The sequence below is a fragment of the Ambystoma mexicanum genome, chromosome 2q (assembly GCF_040938575.1).
Source record: "Ambystoma mexicanum isolate Mex_15411 chromosome 2q, UKY_AmexF1_1, whole genome shotgun sequence".
In the NCBI taxonomy this organism is placed as follows: Eukaryota; Metazoa; Chordata; class Amphibia; order Caudata; family Ambystomatidae; genus Ambystoma; species Ambystoma mexicanum.
The window spans coordinates 1,305,204,852-1,305,228,893 of NC_090924.1; the positions used below are offsets into that span (position 1 = coordinate 1,305,204,852).

A 24,042-nucleotide genomic window follows, 5' to 3' on the forward strand; every position below is an offset into this window, starting at 1 on the left:
CTGTGCCTGTGGTTGGGGATGTGGGGGCACCACCATGTCCACCGGTACCTCACGCCGTGTTGCAACATTGTGCAGGACACATGCTGCCACAATGATCCTGCACACTACTGGGGGTGCATATAGTAGCTGCCCACCAGAGCGGTCAAGGGAGCGGAAGCGTGACTTGAGCACTCCGAATGTGCGCTCCACTATGCCCCTGGTTGCAATATGGGCATCGTTGTATCTTACCTGGGGTGGTGTGGTGGGGTTCCGGATTGGCGTCATCATGTGGTTGCTCAGAGGGTAGGCACTGTCCCCTGGGGAGGTGATGATAGCTGAGATTATTAGGGTTTGGGTATTTGTCTGTGTGTGACTTGCATGCATGTGCACAGGCATTTGTACTCACCTAGGAGCCATGTGTCGCCATGCTGCCCAGCTTCCAGGGCCCGGCTCAGGGCGGGCATACTGTATAAGAAACTGTCAGTAGTTTGCATAGACAGAGGTGATGATTCCTTTAGCATCGCATACAACCTGCATGTTGATGGAATGCCAGTGCTTGCGGTTTCGATAGATGTGCTCAGTGACCGTGGGTGGACGTAGGGCCACATGGGTGCAATCTATGGCACCAAGCACTTTGGGGAAGTGTGCCACCCGGTAAAAGCCCTGGACCACGGTCTACCTTTCTGCAGGTGTTCTGGGCATGTATATGTGCCTGCGGACTGAGGGGCGTGCAGTGATGATTGCCAACACCTGGTGTAGGCAGCGTGACTGAGTGGCTTGTGAGACCCCCCCACTATGGCAGTGGTCTGCTGAAATGACCCAGTGGCCAAAAAATGCAGGACATTGAGCACCTTCTCCAAGGGGCTCAATGTTTGGGAGCACAGGGTGGGGGAAGTAAGGTCATCTTCCCACTCCCTGACGAGGTCCAGGATGATATGAGGTGGAAACCTATACCTGCCATTGACATGGTCATCAGGCATCCCAAAAAGGCTGGTCCGGGGTAAAAAAATGTGGGCCCTGGCTATTCTCCTCCTCCTGCGGTGTCCCACGATCAGTGCTGCAACTCATGGGGCATTCATCGTAGCTGCATATACGTGTTTGTTGTTTGCGTGCACTTTTATACTGTGCGCGGGGACACTTCTGCCTGCCTTCGTGTGGCGGATGCGTTGACGCCTATGTGCGTCTTTTGCCGTGCGCGGGTTTCCCGTATTCGAATCCATGAATACGGGTTGTTCGCGTGCGTGTGGGCGTTCTGTGCATTTCCCTGCAGTACTTCCCCAGTTACGCGTTCTTTTTCACGCGTTTTTTCCCATTCCGCGTGTTACGCCCCGTGTCCCGCCCCCTTTTTGGTGTGTATGCGGACGTTGTGCGCTTTCCCTGTGCGCGTCGCGCTCAGCGCTCGGGATGTTGCAATGACGTGTAAGCCCGTGTGCGCCACGCACGGGTTTGGTACACATCCCGCGAAAAAGATGCGCAGGGACTTCCATGAATCGCACACGTGCACCTGCGCTTCCTTTTTCACGTTTGCGCCAGCTCGCGCCACTTTTTTCGGCGCACGTTTGTTCCATGAATCGGCCCTTATATCTTTTCCATTTGACATTATCTACTAAGATGCATGTTTAAACATTCATTAGTGGGCGTTTGAGCCACTAAATCAAGGGAAAGTATAATAACTGCAGATAATAGTCAATGTGTGAAAACTGTAAAGGAAAATATGACAATTTGGGTCAATAATAGTGGAAAAGGTGTCTGAAAAAGAGGGCTAATGACATAGAAAATCTATAGGATAGCATAACTAATGAATTGTGCTACATTGTTTTGTGTGAAGGGTGAATGACTCTGTCATGAATACTGACTGTGTAATGCCAAACATCAAGTGTACTCTTACTTGCCACCCATAAATGGTATTGGAATAGAGATGTGAGGGAGATACTGGCACCCACTGCTGTTACCGGACCGGCATACTCTGAGTTCTGCAAGCAGATGCCTTTCAGCCCGCCAGGTCTGACCTGGTGGGCGGAACTGCACCCGCTCGCAGACCTTGACGGTAGCTGCCGGTGCTACCGTCCTCCCCATTCCCATTGAGTCCAATGGGACTCGAATTGGAATGGGCAGTAATTTTTTCCAGCGCCCGGCAATGGGGAATTACTGCGACCGCCGGGGTTGTAATGCCCCGGTAAGCCCCGTTCCCGGCGTGGGAAAAAAATTACTCCAGCGGCAGCTGTGCCATTTTTACCAGCACGGCTACCGCCGGGGTCATAATGAGGCCCGCAGCTTTTGTTGTTTCTTTGATAATTGCCTGCTTAAAACCTTTATATAACCAATTAACATGACACACTACATGAGAAGAATATTTGGTGTAACCTATCTATCAGATTGATGAACGAACACATCCACCAGAGCATTTTAATTATTATCGATAATATTTATGAAATATTGTATTTTTGCGGGGCATTTGGCTTCCCAAGCCTTGCATGGCCCATTGGGGATGCAGGATGGGAAATTACATGCCTGAATGTGTGCACCTACCCACAAATTCATACTTAAAAGGGCACTGGTAGAGTGGCATTCCGGCTCCTGTGTGCATGTATTGGAACAAAGAAGTGTTCTGGGGTACTTTGTTGTTCCTGTTCTTGTGAGCGGGAACTGGAGGCCCTGGTCAAAGAAGGTGGCACTGGAGAGGAGCAATATCCAGATTGGGTTGAGGTAAATGTAAAATGTAATGTTGTATATGTAGGTTGTTATGTGCATGTGCATGTCTACATGTGTGAATGAGCAAGTAAATGAGGAGTGAAAGAGTGGGTGAATGCTGTATGAATGATGTTCGAAATGAATGGCCTTTGCATTACGTCTGTTCTATACGCCCTGATTTTAATCCTCCTTGTGATGTGTGCATTGCTCTTTTTGTTGTATTTAACATCTAGCTGTCTAACTGTGGGCTGCAGGAAGCCTTTTTTCCCTCTTAAAGGAATGGTTCGGTCAAAATTTGTTATTGGCCCTACGGGTCAGCCATGTGTTTTTATGCCTAAATCGGTCGATTTTAGAAACATTTCCTATGGACCTTACCTGAGTTTTCGTCCATTAAACAAACGCGAAAACAGGCAGTAGGGCGCCACCATTTTGTGATAATCCTATCACTTGCCGCATTGCCCTAGCTGACCTGCTTTTGCGGCACTAAATCATATCCCCCGCCCCTGAGCCTGTCATCAGCAGACGCGTACCACCCATTTCACAACGCCAAAGCATGTCTCGTGTCAACATTCGCTGCGCTTCAGCTAATGACGTGTCACTATGGAAATGGCAGGACGCCTCTTTCCTCAATAAGTATAAACAGACCGTTTCACAACACACAGCAGCAGATTTTCGATTCCATTCCTCTCTCTGTGTTACTTTGAGTATTTTGTGATTTGTTTCTGTGCTCTGGTCAGCTACCTTTGTTGCTTGTAGCCCGTGTGAACAGATACCAGTACCACCGCTATAAATTATTTTAGTTTGTTTAACACGCAATGGCTACAATAATGCCCTACATGTATGAGCCCGAGTATACCGAGGAGGAACTACTGGAAAGGCAAACACGCGAAAACGATGGGTCTTCGGACGGCAGTTGGGAGGACGATTCAACAGCTGAAGAGCTTGGACCTAGTCGCATGGACGGTGTTTCCACCTGGTGCACATGCAATCGGTGCGAGCTAATGCCAACCGAGGATGAGAACTGCTGCTGCTGTGAAAACTCGGGATGCGTGGCCTACATTTCGGAAGGCGAGCCACGACCGCAATGCATCACCGAGCTGCCAAACTTCAGGGCAGCCTGCCTCACAGGGTCCGTGTTGGGGATAATTATGGTGCTTATGCACGAACTTCGCGCAACTGTTCGTCCTCGTAATCCGGGCAAAGTATACTGTGCTTGTCATGCCACTCCTATTTCATGGTCTTCTACTATATCCAAAATTACAAATACATATCATTGTAACGCATGAAAGTCATTCAATAGCGTGCAGTGTGTAGATAGAATTTGTCCAAGCAGAATGCCATTAGTTACAAGAATTGTCATTGACAACAAACGTTTATTGAACTTATCTTGGTCATTTAAAAACAGTTTGTTTCATTCCTTTTCACAGGTGGTACAGGCTGGTGGCCTATCGTTCATTTACATGGTGGCTTCACGGGAGGCTTGGACACCGCGTTCGAAGAGTAATACCCGCCTGTGCCGTTCGTGCCATAAGAGAAACTTTCCCAAGTGACAGCGGTCAGTACAGGGGATTTTCTCTCGCTGTGCTGCAACCTGACCTGTTCAATGTGTAAAGTCTTGTATTTTTGTGTCATCAAAATAAAACACCACATATATTTTAACAACTGTTGTTTTGATTTTTTTAATGAATCAAGTGTGTCTCCATTCACGGATGGACGTCAGACATCTGTGCTCTGAATGGGTGAAGGTCGGGTCGCTGTGAAGCAGAGTGGTCACTATCTAAGCTAACATAATATATTCTCAATAATGCATACACTAAATAACACTTGTTCAAAGTCTTTCAGTCGGTTATGTCTCTATAAAAGTCACACATATATCTATACTATCAATTAACATTGGATTATACAGGCCTTAGTTTAAGGGTCTTGACCACTATAATACACTGTTTGAAGTGTGGGTCTGTGCTCACAAGAATCTCCGGTATGTGGCATTTGTTATTGATAGGCAACGATATACTGCAGTAGGGGTCTAATGTTAGTTGGGGATCTGCTAGGTGGGCATCATGGCGTGGTCAGTGGTTTGGCACATGAAGAGAATACCTTGCAGGGACACAGGGTCAGAATGGCAGTAAGTTTCCACTGGCGAGGGTGCGTGGGAAAGGACACGTTTGTGGAGATGAACGAGCTATGTGCTTAGTTCAGGCTGTTTCACATGCAGGACAGTGATCTCAGAGGAAGAGTGATGTTTTACATTTATTAGCTGTTGCAAATACCTCTGGAGTTTTCCAGTCAGAGTGGGAACGAGGGTAGGGGCCATGTGCTCAGCGCAGTGATGCCTGGTCACCAAGATGGAGTGGAAAGGGGGTACAAAAATGGATGCCCCGTGTCCTGCTCAGTGGTCCCATCTACGCAAATGTCAACCAAAGTTAACATCACATAAGGGCAAGGGGCGAACCCACTACTGGAGGCACTTGGTCCGAGTTTCTACTGAGAAGTAAAGGATGAGAGGGGCCTGGCAGTTGTTGAAGCATCAACCCACGCACTTGATGCGGAGCCTGACATTCAAGTAATTCCAGGGGAAGTGGAAGCGGGACCATGTGGATACGAATCGTCGCAACAGCTTTCGTCAGCGCGCACCACATTTACAACATCTATAGATATTCTTCAACAGCACGACGTATGGATACTGACAGCTCCATCGAGCGTGATCATATAACGTGATTTAATTTGCTATACTTTCTTCCCTATTAACGCAAGTACTGTGTTTCAGGGAGATGATGGAGCTTCCACTACAATCACAAGATCCCATTTAGATGATGCAGATGTAAAGAAATCGGAGAAATAAGTCGATTAAATCTGATCATATTTAAATATTCCTTGATTCTTTTAGACAATGCATCATTTGTGGTTATCTCTTTATATGTACCTGTGCCGTCGACCCCAAGTGTGTGTCATGTTTACAATATTGAAAACCATACTAACGCAAGTACTGTGTTTCAGGGAGTTGCTGATGCCTCCTCTCCAATACAATCATTCATGGCAGTCCATGCAGAGCCAGAGGTATGGATACTGACAGAGCTCGAATACTTGTCGTTTGATTGTTCTACACAATGTTTAATTTGTGTTGAGCTATTGAGATGTACCTGTGTGTTCGTCCTCATGTGTGTTTTATGTTATCAATATTGTGATACATAGTAACGAAAGTACTATGTTTCAGGGAGTCGATGGAGCCTCATTCCGTGCTGTCTATGAGGACACAGAAAATATAGTCGTTGTACCGCAAGAGATAGGGAAGAGATGCAGAGACGAATCGGAGCTACAGCGTGCAGATGTTGAAGGTCGAGTCAAGAAAGTTGCAAATAAAAGAAACAAAAATAAGGTTAGTTACAATCAGTTCATAACTTTAGACATTTTTTTGTGCTGGGGACTATTTTATGTTTTTTTCCAGTCAATTGTACTATACTTTATCTTGTGTTTAAACTGAACATCCCTTTTCCAATCTGTCCTCTAGTTACCCGTGGGTGTACGAACTATACATACACAGACAGTGAAGCGAATGAGAGATGTTGCTTGCCAGACCATTTACACTATGGAGGAACTATTAATTCAGACGCCGCGTGTTGAGACTAGAGATGCTCATGTCCAATGGCCAGAACATGAATTGAATGTGTCCGGGGAATCCAGTAAAGTTGTAATGGACCATTGCTACAGTGCGACTGCAACACCACAAGAAGATGATACTGAATGTATTGAAGATAGCTCTGAAGTAGTCGCAGATCAATTCACACAATCTACACCTGCCAAAAAAATGCCACCCAAAAAGCTGTCGACAATGTTGTGTTCTCCCATCAATGTTGAAGTAACAGATGTTGAAATGACAGCAGCATTCACCGACACATCAGAACCTGATATCGGCGATATTTCTTTCAATTCTGCTGATATGTCCGCAACGATGCAGTCTGAAACAAGTGTGATGCCGGATGACAGTCCAATGAAAGAGGGCAAATACATAGTATTCGACAGTTGTTTGATGGATATTATAAGTATGCTGAAATGTGGGCATTCCGTCAGAGGGAAAGTATGTGGGAAGCCATTGATTCATGTGACTCATCAAAAACAATGCAGTAACGTCAAAATACATGCCGCCTGTAGATTAAATCATACGTTCTCATGGTCTGCACAACCGATGCTGGGGAAACTGCCAGCAGGCAATCTACTGTGTGCAGCTGCATCACTTTTTAGTGGCTCCAGTTTTAGAAAGTTAGAGTCTTTCTTTCAGTTTGTGGGACTTCATTTCATTTCTAAAACGCAGTACTACAAATACCAACATGATTATCTGTTTCCGGCCATTAGTGATGCTTGGAAAATTGAACAATTGTCTCTAGCAAGTACATTCGAAGGGAAACGATTCAGGCTAGCCGGCAATGGACAGTGCGACAGCCCTGGATTTTCTGCCAAGTACTGCACCTACCACTTTCAGGACATGGATAGTAAGAAAATTGTGAGTTTGGTGGTCGTGCAGGTAACACAATGTACATCCTCAGTGGCCATGGAGAAACTAGAATTTATAAAATCAGTGGGATATCTACAATCGAGGGGAATGCACATCGACCTCATAGCCACGGACAGACACGTTTCAATTGCCAAGACAATGAGAGAGCAGTTCCCACATATTAAACATCAATTTGATGTATGGCATCTTGCTAAATCAATCAATAAGAAAATCTCGGCTTCAGGGAAAAAAAAAAAGGTTTGGAAAGTATTTCACAGTGGTCCCAGTCTATCAGCAACCATCTTTGGTGGAGCTCCAAAACTTGTGAAGGGTCAGTGGAAATACTACTTGAAAAATGGCGGCCGCTGATGCACCACTGTAACAACGTTCACCGCTGGTCAGAAAACCTACATTTCCACCAATGTGAACATGGCCCTTTGTCCCCAGAGGAGGCAAGGAAGAAGAAGTGGTTGATTCCATCTTCCACCGACACACAAAGCCATTGAGAAGATTGTTTTCGATAAAACTCTATCAAGAGATTTGAGGGGACTGACAGAATTCTGTCAGACAGGAGGTTTGAGGTGTTCCACAATGTGTGCCTAAAGTACAGGCCAAAGCGCTTGCATTTCAGCATACAGGGCATGAAACATAGGACTCTACGTGCGGTCTTGGCCCATAACGAGAATCTCTGCTGTGAACAATCTAGGACTACGGGTAATGTAAGGATGCCTCGCTACACTAAGGTGTTTTCTAAAAGAAGTAAGCAATGGGTGATCAAATCACTCTATGAGGAAATGGAGTTTGTAAAAAGCCTTATTCTTGCTGTACTCGAGAAGCACAGATATGGAATTTTGAATGTTTCTGTGCATAGCACTGATGCATTGCCACCAAACATTGCCACTCTGCCATGTCGGCCCAAAGCAGAGCTGGTTGTGAAGTACAAATCCTGGTTTAAATAATTGTAATATGAATGTCTTTTTGTAAATAAATGTTATTGTACAGTGTACATACAAAGTATGCTAACCCTAACCCCTCCCTTCACCATCCTGGGTGGCGCACAGCCTGGGTGCCATCTTTGACTTCTCTCTCTATTCACCTCATATCGCTGACCTTGTCAATATGTGTATGTATATATTTTTGTTGCTGTAACTAATTTCACAATCTCATGTAAATGCTGCGCACTGTTAACCGAGGGGAGGCTTGCGTATTGCAAATAATAAAACAAACAAACAATAAATCTCACTTTCAATTCAACTCCTCGGGTACGTTATACTTTCCCTGACCTTCCCCCAAAAAGTCAATGTCTCCATAGTTATGGTTCTCTAGGGCTGCAAAGCTCGCGGACAACGAGGACAAAATTGGGGGCCTCAGAACGCGCCAAGCGAGTTTATTCTATAAACATTTAATGTTAAATACATGTACTTTACCAAATTTACCATGTTGCTGTTTGATTTGAAAGTACAGTTTCATATTCCGAATTGTGGCGCGCTGTGTTGTGAGTTGATCTGTGTTGGTTTCCGGGTTCTCTGTGAAGTCGCGTAGAAGACGACTGGGCGCGTTTGCCTACGCAGCACAGTAACGTCACGGAGAGAGGCGGGGAATATGAATGTTTTGATAATGTCAGGCTCAGGGGCGGTGAATATGATTTAGTGCCACAAAAGCAGGTCAGCCAAGGCGATGCAGCAAGTGATAGGATTATCACAAAATGGCGGCGCCCTACTGCCTGTTTTCGCGTGTGTTTAATGGACGAAAACTCGGGTAAGGTCCATAGGAGATTTTTCTAAAATCTCCCCTTTCTCTTCCTCTCCCATTAATGGTGGCACCCATTGGGAAGTACTCTTGGCATCCTTCCTGTCCTCTAGAGCCATCATTAATGTCTACCTAAATGGCACGGTCCAGGACCAGGGCTCTCAGCCCAACCTCCTCCTTCTTGATAGTTGTCTTCTGTCTCTCATCAACGTCCTCCCTTCTCCTGCCACACCTCCTTCTGCCACCCCTGTGGCCGCTCTGCCATCTCCGATGGGTGTACCACACTCCTGTACCCTTGCTTGGAATACCTTCAAAAGTGGCAACCTGCTGCACTTAGCTACCCTCAGCTCTCGCTCTGCCGTCAAATCTCCTCTGACATTTGCCACCTCCTTGAAGACCTCAACCTAGATAGCCTTGCTCTCACCAAGACGTTGTTCACTTCCAGCTTTGTCACAGGTTTTTACACTCTCCTCCCTGAGGAGTACAAGATCCTCTCTAAGCCCAGGCCTAACAGGCGCAGGGGTGGAGTGGCCCTGATCTTCCCTTAGTGGGTCCCTGTTAATATCATACCCACTCAGGCCTACTCCTCCTTTGAATACCTTGTCTGCCAGCTGGTGTCTCTTCCGTCCTCTCTCTGACTTTGGCCACCATCTACAGACCCCCTGGCCAGGTCTCCCTCTTCCTCTAAGAGTGGGCTGGCCTCACCTCTTCCCTCCTGGCCTCCACCTCCAAGCTTCTCCTCCTCAGAGACTTCATAATTCGCCTTGACTCCCCTGATGGGGCCTCTGGACTCTTCTGCAACCTCTGTAACTCTCTTTCCCTCTCCATTCGTCCCTCTGGTCCGATGCACTCAGTCGGACACACCTTGGTTGCTGTCACCTCTGCAGACATCCCTATCTCCAACCCTCTCATTACCCCACTCTCCTGGTCTGATCATGCTTTGTTGTCCTCTTACCTGGACCTCCTAGTTCCCCAGGCTAAGCCACCGCCCGCACTGCCAGTCTCCTTCTCTGTCATTCGACCTATGAACCAAGTGTCAGTTGCTGCTTTTGTCACCACCTTCACCCCCCCTACTCCTATCACTGACTCTCACTCTGACACAACCCTTTGCTAACCTTCAACTCTCCATCTCCAACACTCTGAACATCCTTGCCCCTGTCATGAGGATCTGCATTAAAATGTCCTCCAAGCGCAACTCCTGGTATGACTCTGACCTAGCCTCTCTGAAAATGCAATTGCAAAGCAGCTGAGCGGAAGTGGCAGGCTTCGAGCACATCTTCTGACAAACTGGCCTGCTGCCTGCCTCAAAGGCAATACAGACTTTGCATCTGCTCAAAGCCTGCATCTTTGGGGCAACTAACAGCACGGCTGAACTTTTCAAAATGTACAAGGAACTTTCCAACCCTACTGCCGTCCAGTCTCCACTTCTCCTCTGCCTTACCTGGCCCTTTGCAATTCTCTGGCCTCTCACTTCATTACTAAAATTCAGGACATCCTGTCCTCACTCTACTCTATACCACACCCATCTCCCTCACCAGCTCTCAGGCCTCCCTTGGCTCCCCTTACCTCTTCCCTCCTACTATCCTCTTTCTCTCCCATATCACCTGATGTGGTTTCTAGACAAGTCTGCTCTATTAACGTCTCATCCAAACAGGGGTTCCCTTGCTCCAGTATTGGCTGATTTCTGCAGTCACTCCTTTGCCAGTGGATCCTTCCAGTCGCTCCCCAAGCACTCCCTTGTGCACCCTCTCCTCAGAAAGCCTTCTGCCATCCTTCTTGTCCGGCTAACTACCACCCTATCGCCATTACCCCCTCCCTGGGCAAACTCTTGGAGAAGCTGGCCATCTCACAGCTTATCCATTATACTGAATATGTTGGTTGTCTCTACGACCACCAGTCTGGCTTCAGAGCTGCCAGAGGCACAGAGACTGCCGTCCTAAACACTTGTGAAGACTTACTCTCTAATCTCGGTTCCAACTCTCCTTACGTTCTTATCCTTCTTGACCTTTCCCCTGCCTTTAATATGGTCAATCATGCCACCCTCATAAATTGACTCTGATACCCTTGGCAGCATGGACCTGGCTCTGGACTGGCTGACCTCCTTCCTCTCTGACCAACCTTCCCAGGTTCAACTGGGCCATTTTCTCTCCTCCATCTCACTCTCCACCTGTGGCGTCCCTCAGGGCTCTATTCTCTTGCATTGGCATTTCAACGTCTACCTGGCCTATCTAGCTCATTTGATCTCCTCCAGTGTTATGCAGATGACATGCAACTCTCCTTCAAGCTTCCCTCCTCTGCCTCGTCCTCTTCCTCTCTCATTCCTGACTGTCTGTCTGCACTGTTAATGATCTCTGCCTTAATGCCAGAGATCCTTCTTATTAGGACCCCATTCCCTCCTTCCCTCCTTCTCTCTGGCCACCCTCCATGGGCACCCTCCCCTCACCGTCTTGTGAGGCAAAAATCCTTGGTGTCATCTTCGACTCATCTCTCTCCTCACATCATGGGCCTTGCCGAGAAGGCCCACTTTCAGCAGCACCTCCTCCGAGGCATTCTCCCTTTCCTCACCTTCCCCCAGAAACTCAATGGGCCTCATTAAGAGTGACCCGGGCCGGAAATAAAGGTGCCAGTGACAACACCGTAACAACACTGGCACCTTTATTTCCGGACCGGGTCACTCCGAGTCTGCCTGGAGGGGCACTGAACAACCGGCAGGCCTGAAGCCCAGTGCTTCAGTGTTCCCATTCCCTTGAAGTCCTTTGGGACTCCATGGGTGGAATGGGAACTTACAGTACCTCTGCCACCTATGATATCCCGGTTACACTGGGATGTCAGCTGGCGGAAATGGTAATGTGAGGTTGCTGGTAATGCATCAGTAGCACCGGCGGGTTATCCGCAACCTCGTAATGAGACCCAATGTCTCCACAGCTCTGGTCCTCTCCAGGCTGGACAACATCATATCCAGTAATTATTACTGCATAAATAGGACATTTGCCCCACAATCATAGAGTTTAAAGGTTGCTAAGGAGAAAAAAACAAAGAGGGAACAGAGAGGACCTATCCCCAACCATCATAATCATTTGCAAGACAAAAGACACCCATCCAACCTCACAACATACCCCTTCGGCTCTGACCATTTGAGTTCAGTCACTGAATCTTACTGGGTAAGATATTAGAAGATTCCTGCCCAGAGGTCCTCAACGGCGGTCTATTATTAAGTAATTCTGATAAGGGGCCCAAATATCCCTGGGTCGGGAAGAGTCAGTCTCTAAATTCCTGTATTTCTCCTCCATGTACTGGCAATATAAAATATCCTGCATCCACTCTTTTACGGATGGCAGTGAGCCCCTCCCCCAGACCTTTACAGCTCAACGCTTGGCCAGCACCAATAATAAAGCCCCCAAGCAACTCTTACAACCCAGAATGTCCCTTGTGTATCTTGGAAGAGCAACTATTGGAGAGTCTGAATCAGCTTACCAATTATCTCACTGAGTTTCTGGAAGACTTTGGACCAAAAAGCTGCAATTACATTCCCGGGCCAGGTGTAAGAAGGTGGCTCGGACATAACCACATCTCTTGCGTGCATTCTATACAACTGGGTAAAAGCTATGAAGTGACACCGCTGTGTAGTATATCTGATGCAGGTATTAAAAATGTAGAAGTTGTAATCTAGTATTGATTGAGACATTTTTGGTCTGCGCACAACAGTACCTCCCTATTTCGTCTGGTATGGTCTGCTGTAGGGTTTCCGTCCACACTCCTTGTGCTGCCTCCGACCACCCAGTAGATTTCTCCTGAAACCTGAAATACAAGCAGAAGTTCAGATGACCCTCACCCTCTGCTCCCATGACCTCAGGCAACAGTGGTGTGGTATGTGGCTGATTCGGAAAAGAGCTGAAAAGCTTGTGAATGTGAATATGTTTGAATGAGCGAGAGAATGCTGTGTGAATGCTTTTTTAAATGAATGCTGTCTGTGTAAATGATGCATTCATGTGTGTTTGAATGAGCAAGCAAATGAGTGTGTGCCTGTGTTGGGTTAGTGCCAGCTCAGTGAGGCTGATTTGGGTGGGAGGCGAAGGAGGACAAGAGATAACCCGTGAAATATGTCATGCCACAGTAAGAAAGGGTGAGACTGGTTACATCAAAATGCAAGTCTAGCCACGTAATAAAAGTTGTCTGTAAAAAATGTCATGCCACAGTAAGAAATGGCTACACTGGCTGCACCAAAATGACAGTCTAGCCACGTAATAACACCTGTCATCCCCACTGTAGCATTGATGCAGCAAGCATGATACATGTTATTACATGGCTAGATTGACATTTGGATGCAGCCATTTCTTACTGTGGCATGACATTTTTTACTGGGCATCTATTTATGATGAAGCAAGCATGATGAGTGTTATTACGTGGCTAGATTGGGATTTAGGTGCATTCAGTATACCTAGTTCTTACTGTTGCTTGTCATTTCTTACTGGGCACCTATGATAAAGCAAGCATGATTAGCGTTATTACATGGCTAGACTGGCATTTTGGTGCAGCCAGTCTGGTTATAATATCTTACTGTGGCATGGCATTTGTTTACTGGCATCAATAATGAAGCAAACAAGATAAGTGTTATTACAGGTCTGGACTTTATCTCCACTGGAGTGGCCAGTTTGAAAAAAATGTTTATTGTGCCAGTGCATTTCTAATGGCAAAGCCAACAGGAGTATGCTCTTACCTGTGGTTACTGGCATATGTCGGCAGAGCTAACTTGGAAATGTTTTCTTAGTGTATCATTACTGGCATTATGCCCAAAGCAAACATAAGTATGTTTTTATTTTGGGAATACTGGCATATATATGTTAAGCCCGCGTGGAGATATATGGGCACAGCCAGCGTGAACATGTTTTTTATACTGGTATATATTGTGGTGCACTTCATCATGAAAATACATTGGGAAATGCTCCTGTGCACCTGTGTGTGATGTGGTAACTTGCATCTATATTATTTTTTCATGAAATACCCTACAAAACCGATTGAAAACTGTCTGGCTTTTTACCCAATTTTTTCTCAGATAGCATGCTGTATAATATGGCTATCACACTCCAGCGGCAGGGATGACATGGCCGGTAACTGTCCACCAGCCCGAGCCTTTGTAGGCCCGCGCTGTGGGCCGTTGCCAGCCATGTCTGCCCCCCCACCGCCGGGTCCATGAATGCCATTTTCAACACGCAGTTCATCAGGGTGCACATTTTTTTTTCCACCCTCTGGAGTTTGGCTGCTTACGAGGTAAGAAAAAAAATGAATAAAGTTGCCTGCCACCATATCGAAAAGAGACTAAGTCTGTTTTCCATGTCTATGGTGGCCCGGATCGGAAGGAGTGCAGGGACCAGAGCTCAAAGCTCCAGTCCTGCAGGTAAGTTGGGAGGAGTAAGGGATGGGGAAGGAGGTTTGTTGGTTTTGGGGGGTGGAAGAAAGGTGGGAGCCTTTCCATATAAAAAAAGAACACAAAATGGCGCCACTATGGGAAGAGCCTCATGTGGCTTGAACAGTGGGCACAGAATGTATATTCTCTCCAGCTATTAAATCCATTATTGAAAAAATGTTCTCAGAAGAGAACCTCTGCGAATCCCTTTTGATTGATTAGGGCTCCCTTGCTATACTCTTTTCCTCTTGCATGTTGTACCACATATTTACGCCCCTCCAATTAACAAAAATCACCAGCCACCACTGCGGGTATATTAATCGTTCGAAATGTAAGTTATGGTCAGTGAAAAAATGAACCCAGCGATATATGGTTGGAGGCGAATGTCATTACGATTGGTCTAATTAAATACGTGGGTGAACCTTTCCTTTAATAATCTCTTCTATCCCCTACAATTTTTGAATGCCCCATGTTTGTCCACTTTCCAGGTCCAAATGAAGCTGCCCTTTGGCCGTCTTCTGTGGGATAAACGAGCTAAACCTCCCTGCGTTTTCATCTTCATCCAGATCAAAATATCTCAGCAGGTAAATAACGCACATAAAATGTAACATGGACGTAAACAATAAGAAATGCGACCATCTGCCTGGTGTTACCTCTGCCGAATCCTCGCGTCGACGCGTCTAGCAACGGCAAACGCAGCTTAACAAGCGAAAGGAGGGCATGTTTTTCTGGTGGAATAAAATGTACGTCACTCTGGCATGTATTAATGTCAAGGCAGCTTGGGGGGAAAGGAAAACCTGACAGCCTGACAGCTGCTTCCACACGTCGGCATCAACACCGCGGGAGCGGGCCTGATTAGCAGCTTGCTGGCAACTGGAAGAACGAAAATGCACGCACTTCCCGCGCTTCCAGCCGGCGCGCCTTGCTCTCAAAGAAAGCACCCAGAATGCGCGCGCGCGTCCTACAGGAAGCATTAAACACAATGCTAAACATGGGCAATCTGGAAGGTTCTGCTGGAAAGGTGTGTTATGCGCGGGGGCCGGTGCTTTGAGCTCCAACACCCTTACCACCAGTCACCTCTCTGTTGGGCTTTCTGATAGTGTTGAGAGAGGTAATTGTGCAAGCATTACAGACTGACAACACCGTCTCTTTTGGTTGATAATGGAAACGGCTGGGACCAACCCTGCTTCCCCGCAGTCCCCTCACCCCTAGTCTCTCACCCCTTCCACCCCTCTCACACCTCTCCCAATTATGCACCCAAAGCCAAAGGCAAGAATACATAATGATGTAGGGAGGCTGCAAGTGAGAGACCTCGAGGATAACCATGACAAAGACAGAGCGGAAGAATTGTAGTCATATTATAAAATGGCGCACTAATGATCAAGCTTATGCACCCGAAGCCAAAGGCAAGAATACATAATGATGTAGGGAGGCTGCAAGTGAGAGACCTCGAGGATAACCATGACAAAGACAGAGAGGAAGAATTGTAGTCATATTATAAAATGGCGCACTAATGATCAAGCTTATGCACCCAAAGCCAAAGGCAAGAATACATAATGATGTGGGGAGGCTGCAAGTGAGAGACCTCGAGGATAACCATGACAAAGACAGAGCAGAAGAATTGTAGTCATATTATAAAATGGCGCACTAATGATCAAGCTTTGACAAATCCAAGAGGACTAGCTGTCCCTTACATATTTATGAATCTGTAACAAAAGGTTTGACTTCGTGTATATTGTTTTAATATCACAAAACATTCCATGTTTGATATCTTTTATTTGAGTCACTTAAGCTACTGATAATGATACTCGGGGGATTTCTATTGCACTTTATGTTGAATCCCTTAGCTTCCAAGCACTATAAAAACCGATGTCGCTATTATCACCTATTGTGGTACTCAATTGATCTCGTGGGGAAAGGAGCGTCAGCGAATCCAAGTATCAAACCCATGGCGCTTGGCCTCTTCTTAGTCTGACTGCGAGAGTGTTGCGCTTATGCTCATAGCTAAAAAGAAATAATATGCTGAGGTGGAACAATGCATTAGCTTTGGTGTTATTATATTAACATTATTCTTATGATATGAAACAACATGCTGTGATTATGGTGTGATTATTATTACCATGTCAGCATATCATTTTCAGTTAGTCAAACAAAATATATCAAAATTACATTATTATTAAACATGTCTAATTTGAGCATAAAACTATGCCTGAGTTTTGTTGGTAAGAGTTCACGTTTGCATTTGTAAAGGAGAGTTCTGTTAAAGACGGGGTCGGTAACGTGGCTGACTTCATTCCTGTCCGACAGACCCACCCAGGTCCAACTTGGGTCCTTCCTCTCCGATATCTTTTTCTCTACCTGTGGTTTTACCGGCAGGGATCTAACCTCTCTCCCTGGCTGTTCAACCAATACCTGGCACTCCTTGCCCACTGCATCGCCGCTCTCTGCCCCAACTTTCAGTGCTATGCGGATGATACCTGGCTTATTTTCAGGCTACCCTCGGCCTCCTTCTCTCCTTCCCTCATCTCTGACTGTCTGTCTGCCATCCAAGAGTGGTGTGCCGCCAATGACCTCTGTCTTAATGCCAGTAAGACTGATATTCTAATCATCGGCACACCCATTCCCTCCTTCCTTGCAGCTCTCTGGCCGGCCTCTCTTGGCCCTCTTCCTGCTCCCACCTGCAAGGCTAAAAACCTCTGGGTCATCTTCGACTCCAAACTCTCCTTCTCTCCTCACATCTCTGATGTCTCTAAGAAGTCACACTACCAACAGCACCTCCTCAGAGGTATTCTTCCTTTCCTCTCCTTCCCCCAGAAGCTCACTATCTCCAGAGCTCTGGTTCTCTCTAGGCTGGACTATTGTAACAGCCTCTATCTAAATCTGCCTGCCTCTACTCTCCACCCTCTGCAACTTATCAAGAACAGGACTGCAAGACTTGCCCTTGGCCTCAAGCCGAGGGATCGTATCTCTCCAGGACTGAAATCTCTGCACTGGCTCCCAGTGGCTGCGAGGATTAAGTTCAAAACCCTCTGCGTTGTCCACAAGGCCTTCTGGGGCCTGAGGCCGCAATACCTTCAACTCTCTCTTCCTAAATATCTTCCTTCTCGAGCTCTTCGCTCATACGCCTCCAACTCCCTCAGGGTCAGTCGCTTCTCCAAGCAACAAGTTGGTGGTAGATCTCTCTCTTCGGCAGGGGCCTCCCTCTGGAACAGCCTTCCTGCCTCCCTGAAACTTGAGGAGAACCATCTCTGGTTCCGGAAACACCTCAAAACCTTCCTCTTTGCTTCTGCTTTCTCTCTCCTGCTCCCCTGCTGAATTCCTGACAGAAACTGCACTGGTTATCTGGCCACCCTTTCTGATCACGGGCCCAGGCCCCGCCAGTTGCCCACCTGCACTGCCTCCCTGGCAACCCCTGCACCTGGGGACTGTTTTCTGTATCCCTACAGTCCCCTTACCAGCACTTATGTCTGCACTTACCTTGCACTTGCCACCAGCTGGCCGTTTTTATTTATCTTATTTTTTCTACTATCCCATGTACTGCACTTTCCCCTCTCCCTTCCCCCACGCACTTTTCCCGTTCCCCCTTCCCATGCACTTGCGCGATACGATTGCACCTGGCCTAGTAGGATCGTTGTCTTTTTTCCCTTTGTTCCCTCTCCCTTGCCTCGTTGCGCCTTGAATCACTTGTGTACAGGCGCGTAATAAATGCCATATCATATCATATCATCATATCATATCATATCATTACAGAGAAGGGACGGGGGCACCTAGTTTGTTATGATTCTTTGAGACAATCCAGCAGGTATTGCAGAAGAGCAAAGACGAAGTTGGAGACTTAAAACCGTCAACCTGATTTGACTGAAAATGGAGATTCCCGGGTTTTTAAACCTATTTCTACTGTGCACAAGGAAAACATGCTGACACATTTTTTTACCTACGTGCTCTGCATATTTTTTATTATATAAACACACATACACCTGTGAAAATACCCTAGGTGTGAAGATGCAGCATGTGCATTTGCAAAAATGTGCATCATAAAATGTAACTACAAACGGCCCTGACTGTTGACTTTATTCATTTTCGATGTTGTTATGCACTAAATGCATGCTTTCGGTTAGACTCAGAGTGTGTGTGGGGGGAGGTAGAGAAGCAAACAAGAAAGGAAAACACAAAAAAAGAGAAATGTTGATTGGATTAAAAGACAGTCAACACTTATCATTTCCGAAAACCCAGGGGAGTCTGAAATAAATCTGAGTGCAATGATGCACGGGATTCTCACCAGTTTAAAACCCCCTGGGATTCTAGCTGTCTTCGTGTGTAGTTGGCTTTGTAGAAGAGCCGCGTCAAGGCCTTCAGGAACGTTACGTGGTTTGGGTCCAGCCTCCGGTTAAGGGTAGAAAGCTCCCATGTGGTGGGCTGGCCTGTAGAGATTTTTGGCGTTTTCCTGGTGGGCCTGTGTAATGTGGTTCCATGGTTTTTTGTTTCTCTTACCCTCTTTCCCAGTCACCCCACACCTCCCTTACCTCTCCCCACCTCCAACACATCCCTTTGGAGCAAAGAAATGGTCTTGAAGTGTCAAGTATGTTATGCCTCACTGTTAAGAAATGGTATCATGCCAGCCCATTCTTGCAATTAGCTACTTTTAAATCTATATACACATGAACTTTGAAATACAATATTTGGACCCGTGTTTACACATTACCTTATGGTAAAGTACCCTTCAAAACCTAGTGAGACGGGTTCTGTTTGCTTGTCACATTCGCTCGCACCATGTAACGTGGGGCCTTCCTAAAACACATTTCTAGGGCCACTTTGGGTTCCCAGTCCAAGCATGATTGCTCTACAGGTCTGGGCATTCCACAGAGGTCACATTCCTCTGAATGCTTTTAGGTGGTAGGTGGCTAGACCAGTTGGTTCGCTACAGCTGATTAAGGGATGTGGCACAGGTGTACATAGTTTGAACCTGTTTGCAACATATTTAGGAATGGGAAATAAGCATGAACAGGGGCAGTGACAGGTTGGGGTGTGCTCAATTTCCACAATTTATGCCCTGGGATCCTCCAACAGTTACTTGCATAAGTGTAAGGTTTGTGCAGTTGTGCTGCGCAAGGGACTCGGTATTCAGCTATTCAAGTCCTTAAGTAGTACATCAAATATTTTCGAATAAACAGGAAGCAGCCATCTAGTGTAGTGAATGGTGATTTATTACGGTCACAGCCGACACGTGTTTCGACCATAAGGTCGTCTTCAAGGCTGCTAAGGGAAGTCATAATTATTCCATTATGAAAATAAAATATACATAAAATGAAAACCATAAAATGAAATCATGAAAAATGACAAATAGTGAAAACCAATATGACGTGGTAAAACGCCCTCACAAAAAAGAAAACATAATAAACATTTGATCATCATTTGCATCAGTCCGACATAGGTTCACACTGTTGTAAGTCATGACAAAGCGGGTGTACATACCCAGTTTCAAATCAGTTTCGGGAATAGTCAGTCGGGGGCAGGAGCAGAAGCGGAGAAACAAAGGAGGTATTCTTAACATTGCAGTCTATATTTCCTGGAAATCTTCAGTGTACACTATCTGATGGGGCAGCATGCACATTTCATATGTAATTGTGCAAGTTACATGAGAATGAATCAATAGGTTATATATTGTGCATTGGTGACTCCCAATACCAAGAATGCCAGTTTAGTAGTGAGAAGGCCAAGTTAAAATTGGTGGAACAGAAAAGAGCGTGGAGAGTGTGGCGTAACGGAAAAAAGGGTGAAGTTGGCACGCTTATCAACTAAGTTATGGTGAGTTGGAAGGGAACTCACCGATAACTAATGGAAGTTATCCCTTGTAATGTCCTTTCTGAAGCTGGCGTAATGCCTAGTGTTGAATAACTCAGGTTGGTCCTGAAAGAGAGGTAAGAAATATGTTGCACATGCCATATGGGCTACTGGTGGCTCTGACAAGCGAGGAATTGATAATAAAGAAAGGCATGGTGGCGGTCAACATAGTATCTCACCTTGTTGATGGTCAGTGAATGCACCGCAAATTACTGAAGCAAGGTGTCTTTTTGACTGTGTTACCAGGCAGAGTAATGGGATCCAATATGCGGTTCTGATACCTGCGTAGTAGCGAGATTAATACAGTAATGAGCATGAAGTCCTGTAGCAATGCGGTCCTGAAAAGAGTTACCTTAAAGTTTAGTGTAAGGGATAGATCCCTCGCGCAGTGTCCAATTGACTCGATCGTTGTACGAAAGCTCCGGTAGGAGACAGCAGAGGCCATCTCTAATGACGTACTAACGCGTAGTGAAGCATTTTAGATTGATTGACATGCACCAGTGATTTGGGTTAGAAAGCTCATAATTTACAATGAGCTTAATGTTCACTTATCAATCCTATTGCATCACTATTTCCAAGGGAACTTTGTTCCCAGGATTACATTTGTCTTAAAACATCTTTTGAGTCATTACACCAATATGTGTCGTAATAATATCAAAATAACTGGCTTCACACTATTTGAAAAGATAAAAACCACATAGAGTTGTCTTGAGTTGTCTTATAAAATTCGCCCGGTTACCCCTGGGTCTGGTGCGCAATATAAGTAATAAAAACAAACAAACAAACAAAACAAACAAACATTGCATGCTTTTTTTAGGTTTTCTTCTCAACATTAGCTTGCCACTTTCCTAATGATGCTCACAACAATAAACTCCTATAAATGTCACCTTTCTCAATAGTATTCCCAGAATTTCTGTAATGGCATCATTGCACACATGACATGAGCTATAACAGAAATCAATTGCAATTCTTAATCAGGATAATGGGAACACAGGATATGATATACAATTGCACACTTTGAATTGTCTCAGGACCTAGTATGAACGGTTTTGTTTTTCTTCTTCCCTGCTCACCTCCATCCACTCACTTCCCCCCTCCCCTCCCCTGTTATTGCACTTGCATACTCTGAATTGTCTCATGAGCTAGTTGGAACGTTTTTGTTTGTCTTCTTCCCTGCTCACCTCCCATTCCTTCTCCTCCCCTCCCCCCAACCTTCCTCTGCTTTCACATTATGGCACTTGCACGCTCCGATTGTCTCAAGACCTAGTAGGGACATCATTGTTTTTCCCTGCTCGCCCCCTCCTCTCATCCCCACTCCCCCCTGTTCTGTTATTGCACTTGCACGCTCCGATTGTCTCAAGACCTAGTAGGGACATCATTGTTTTTCCCTGCTCGCCCCCTCCTCTCATCCCCACTCCCCCCTGTTCTGTTATTGCACTTGCACGCTCCGATTGTCTCAAGACCTAGTAGGGACATCATTGTTTTTCCCTGCTCGCCCCCTCCTCTCATCCCCACTCCCCCCTGTTCTGTTATTGCACTTGCACGCTCCGATTGTCTCAAGACCTAGTAGGGACATCATTGTTTTTCCCTGCTCGCCCCCTCCTCTCATCCCCACTCCCCCCTGTTCTGTTATTGCACTTGCACGCTCCGATTGTCTCAAGACCTAGTAGGGACATCATTGTTTTTCCCTGCTCGCCCCCTCCTCTCATCCCCACTCCCCCCTGTTCTGTTATTGCACTTGCATGCTCCGAATTGTCTCACGACCCAGTCGGAACATTTTTGTTCGTCTTCTTCTCTGCTCACCTCCATCCACTCACTTCCCCCCTCCCCTCCCCTGTTATTGCACTTGCATACTCTGAATTGTCTCATGAGCTAGTTGGAAGGTTTTTGTTTGTCTTCTTCCCTTCCCCCTCGAATTCCTTCTCCTCCCCTCCCCCCAACCTTCCTCTGCTTTCTCATTATGGCACTTGCACGCTCCGATTGTCTCAAGACCTAGTAGGGACATCATTGTTTTTCACTTTCTCCCTGTACCTCCCCATCCCTTGTCTTGATGCGCCTTGAAACACCATTTGCTGTATAGGCGCATTGTAAATACCCAATAAATAAATACATTAAAAAGAATGGAGGAACCTGATAGTCAATGAATTTCAGTTGGACGCTGAATGTAACACACATTCTTACAATGGGAATCATCAATTAAAATGAGTTGCACCTATATACAAACTATTTAAGTATGATTTATGAATAAGACACTTGAAGAAACACAACACCCATATTCCTGGACTGCTGAAATTGAGATTATTCAGAAATGTGTAATTGGTATGATCTTATTGATGCAGAGCATCACGGCGAAAGTGACATGTTAATGTTGAAAAAAGGCACTGAAGAAGCACACATTGAGGGTGTTATCTTGCCCAACATTGTGAAACACATGGTGGCCTTTTCTTTGAAGTATTTTGATATTATAAGGGTGCACATTGGTAAACGATTCAAAAACATGTTTTAGTTGAATTGTTATCCTGGGTACAGAGTACTCTTTGAAATAGAGATGTAATGGAATTGCAATTGTGCTGTGAATACATGGTAACAGGCACTATCTAATACAAAACCCTGCAACATATCCCCTAAAGTAAACTCGTTTAACTCACACACTGATTTAAGGATATTTATTATGTAGGTATCCGGGCATTATTCCTATCTAAATCCATGGCTGCTCAAGATTAGGCTCCCGGGATGCTTGTGGATCCGCCTCTCGAATCTACTGTGCAGAATATATAGACAAAGGACTACTTCCTGCTAGGTTTAACATTTAGACATAGCAGAAGGTAGTCCTATTTTGTCTACTTTCCAACCTGGACTAGGCACAGTAGCCATTCTACCTTCTTTTATGTCTTTCGCATTTAAAAAAATATACTGATCTGGTCATACATGAATTTATATAAAAAAAATGGACAGAATCCAAATATTAAAAAATTCTGCTGATTTGTTGCTCAGCTGAACGTTTTCACCTGCGCTTACCTAGGATTGCTGATCCCTACGACGGCATGCCCTCCGGCTGTACCACCTGTATCCTGTTGTAAGAATGAATGCCTCTCCTGCCTACATGGAGACCCTACCAATGAAGGCATCCTGGCCCTGCACCCGTCCCAAATGCCTATCACTGACTTATGAACCCCCTTTCTTCATCTCCTGACTTCCTATGCAGTAGCAAATTCACCTAGACCATCGATGGGACAACTAGGAAGACCAAGTTATTAAATGATGAGCCGACCTTCCTGGAAGATGGCATCATAGCAGAAGATGCGGTCCACTTTGAATTAATGATTACCAAGAGCATATCTAGGCCAGAATGAGGGAGGGCCTCGACCCACAGGTCAGGAGGGTGGTTGTACACCCCAGCATCAAGGACAACTTTCAGAAACTTAAATGAACTGAAGAGGCTTGTCCAGAACAAAATATCTGACAATCACTGGGAGACCCATGTTACAGGAAGTGGCCAAGCATCCCTCTTGAAGATAAAGCATTGGAAGAGATGCCCCTCATTGTTATCGTGTGGAGTGAAGGAGATCAAAGGTTTGAAGATAGGAAGTTGAGAGCCAAATCCCGTATCCATGTCACCCAATGTCTGTGCTGCACACAAACAGCCCCCTCTATTGTATATGCTGCTTTCTGGACACAGTAGGAGAGGGGGATATGAAAGATGGCACAGAAAGGTATGCAAATCCTGTCACTAACGTAAATCCATTTTCTGCCAAAGAACTGGGTTCACCGCTCAGTTTTCCTAAGCCAGAACAACTACCACTGATCCCTTTTACAAACTCTCTGAGAGTAGAACAGCATGTGCTGCAGAGGCTCAGGTTGTATGATGTACAGTCTGTGTTGTTTGAGG

At 45.9% G+C, this 24,042-nt stretch overlaps 1 long non-coding RNA gene across 1 annotated transcript in view; it reads right to left on the bottom strand.

Moving 5' to 3' along the window:
- The window catches only part of LOC138569084 (uncharacterized), a 140,694-nt gene extending 125,519 nt beyond the window's left edge, over positions 1-15,175 (bottom strand). The window contains exons 1-2 of the long non-coding RNA XR_011303114.1: positions 14,966-15,175; positions 12,617-12,706 (exon numbers count right to left, since the gene is read on the bottom strand). This is a non-coding gene — a long non-coding RNA (uncharacterized lncRNA). The remainder of the gene's footprint in view (positions 1-12,616; positions 12,707-14,965) is intronic.
- Between the last annotated feature and the right edge of the window lie 8,867 nt (positions 15,176-24,042).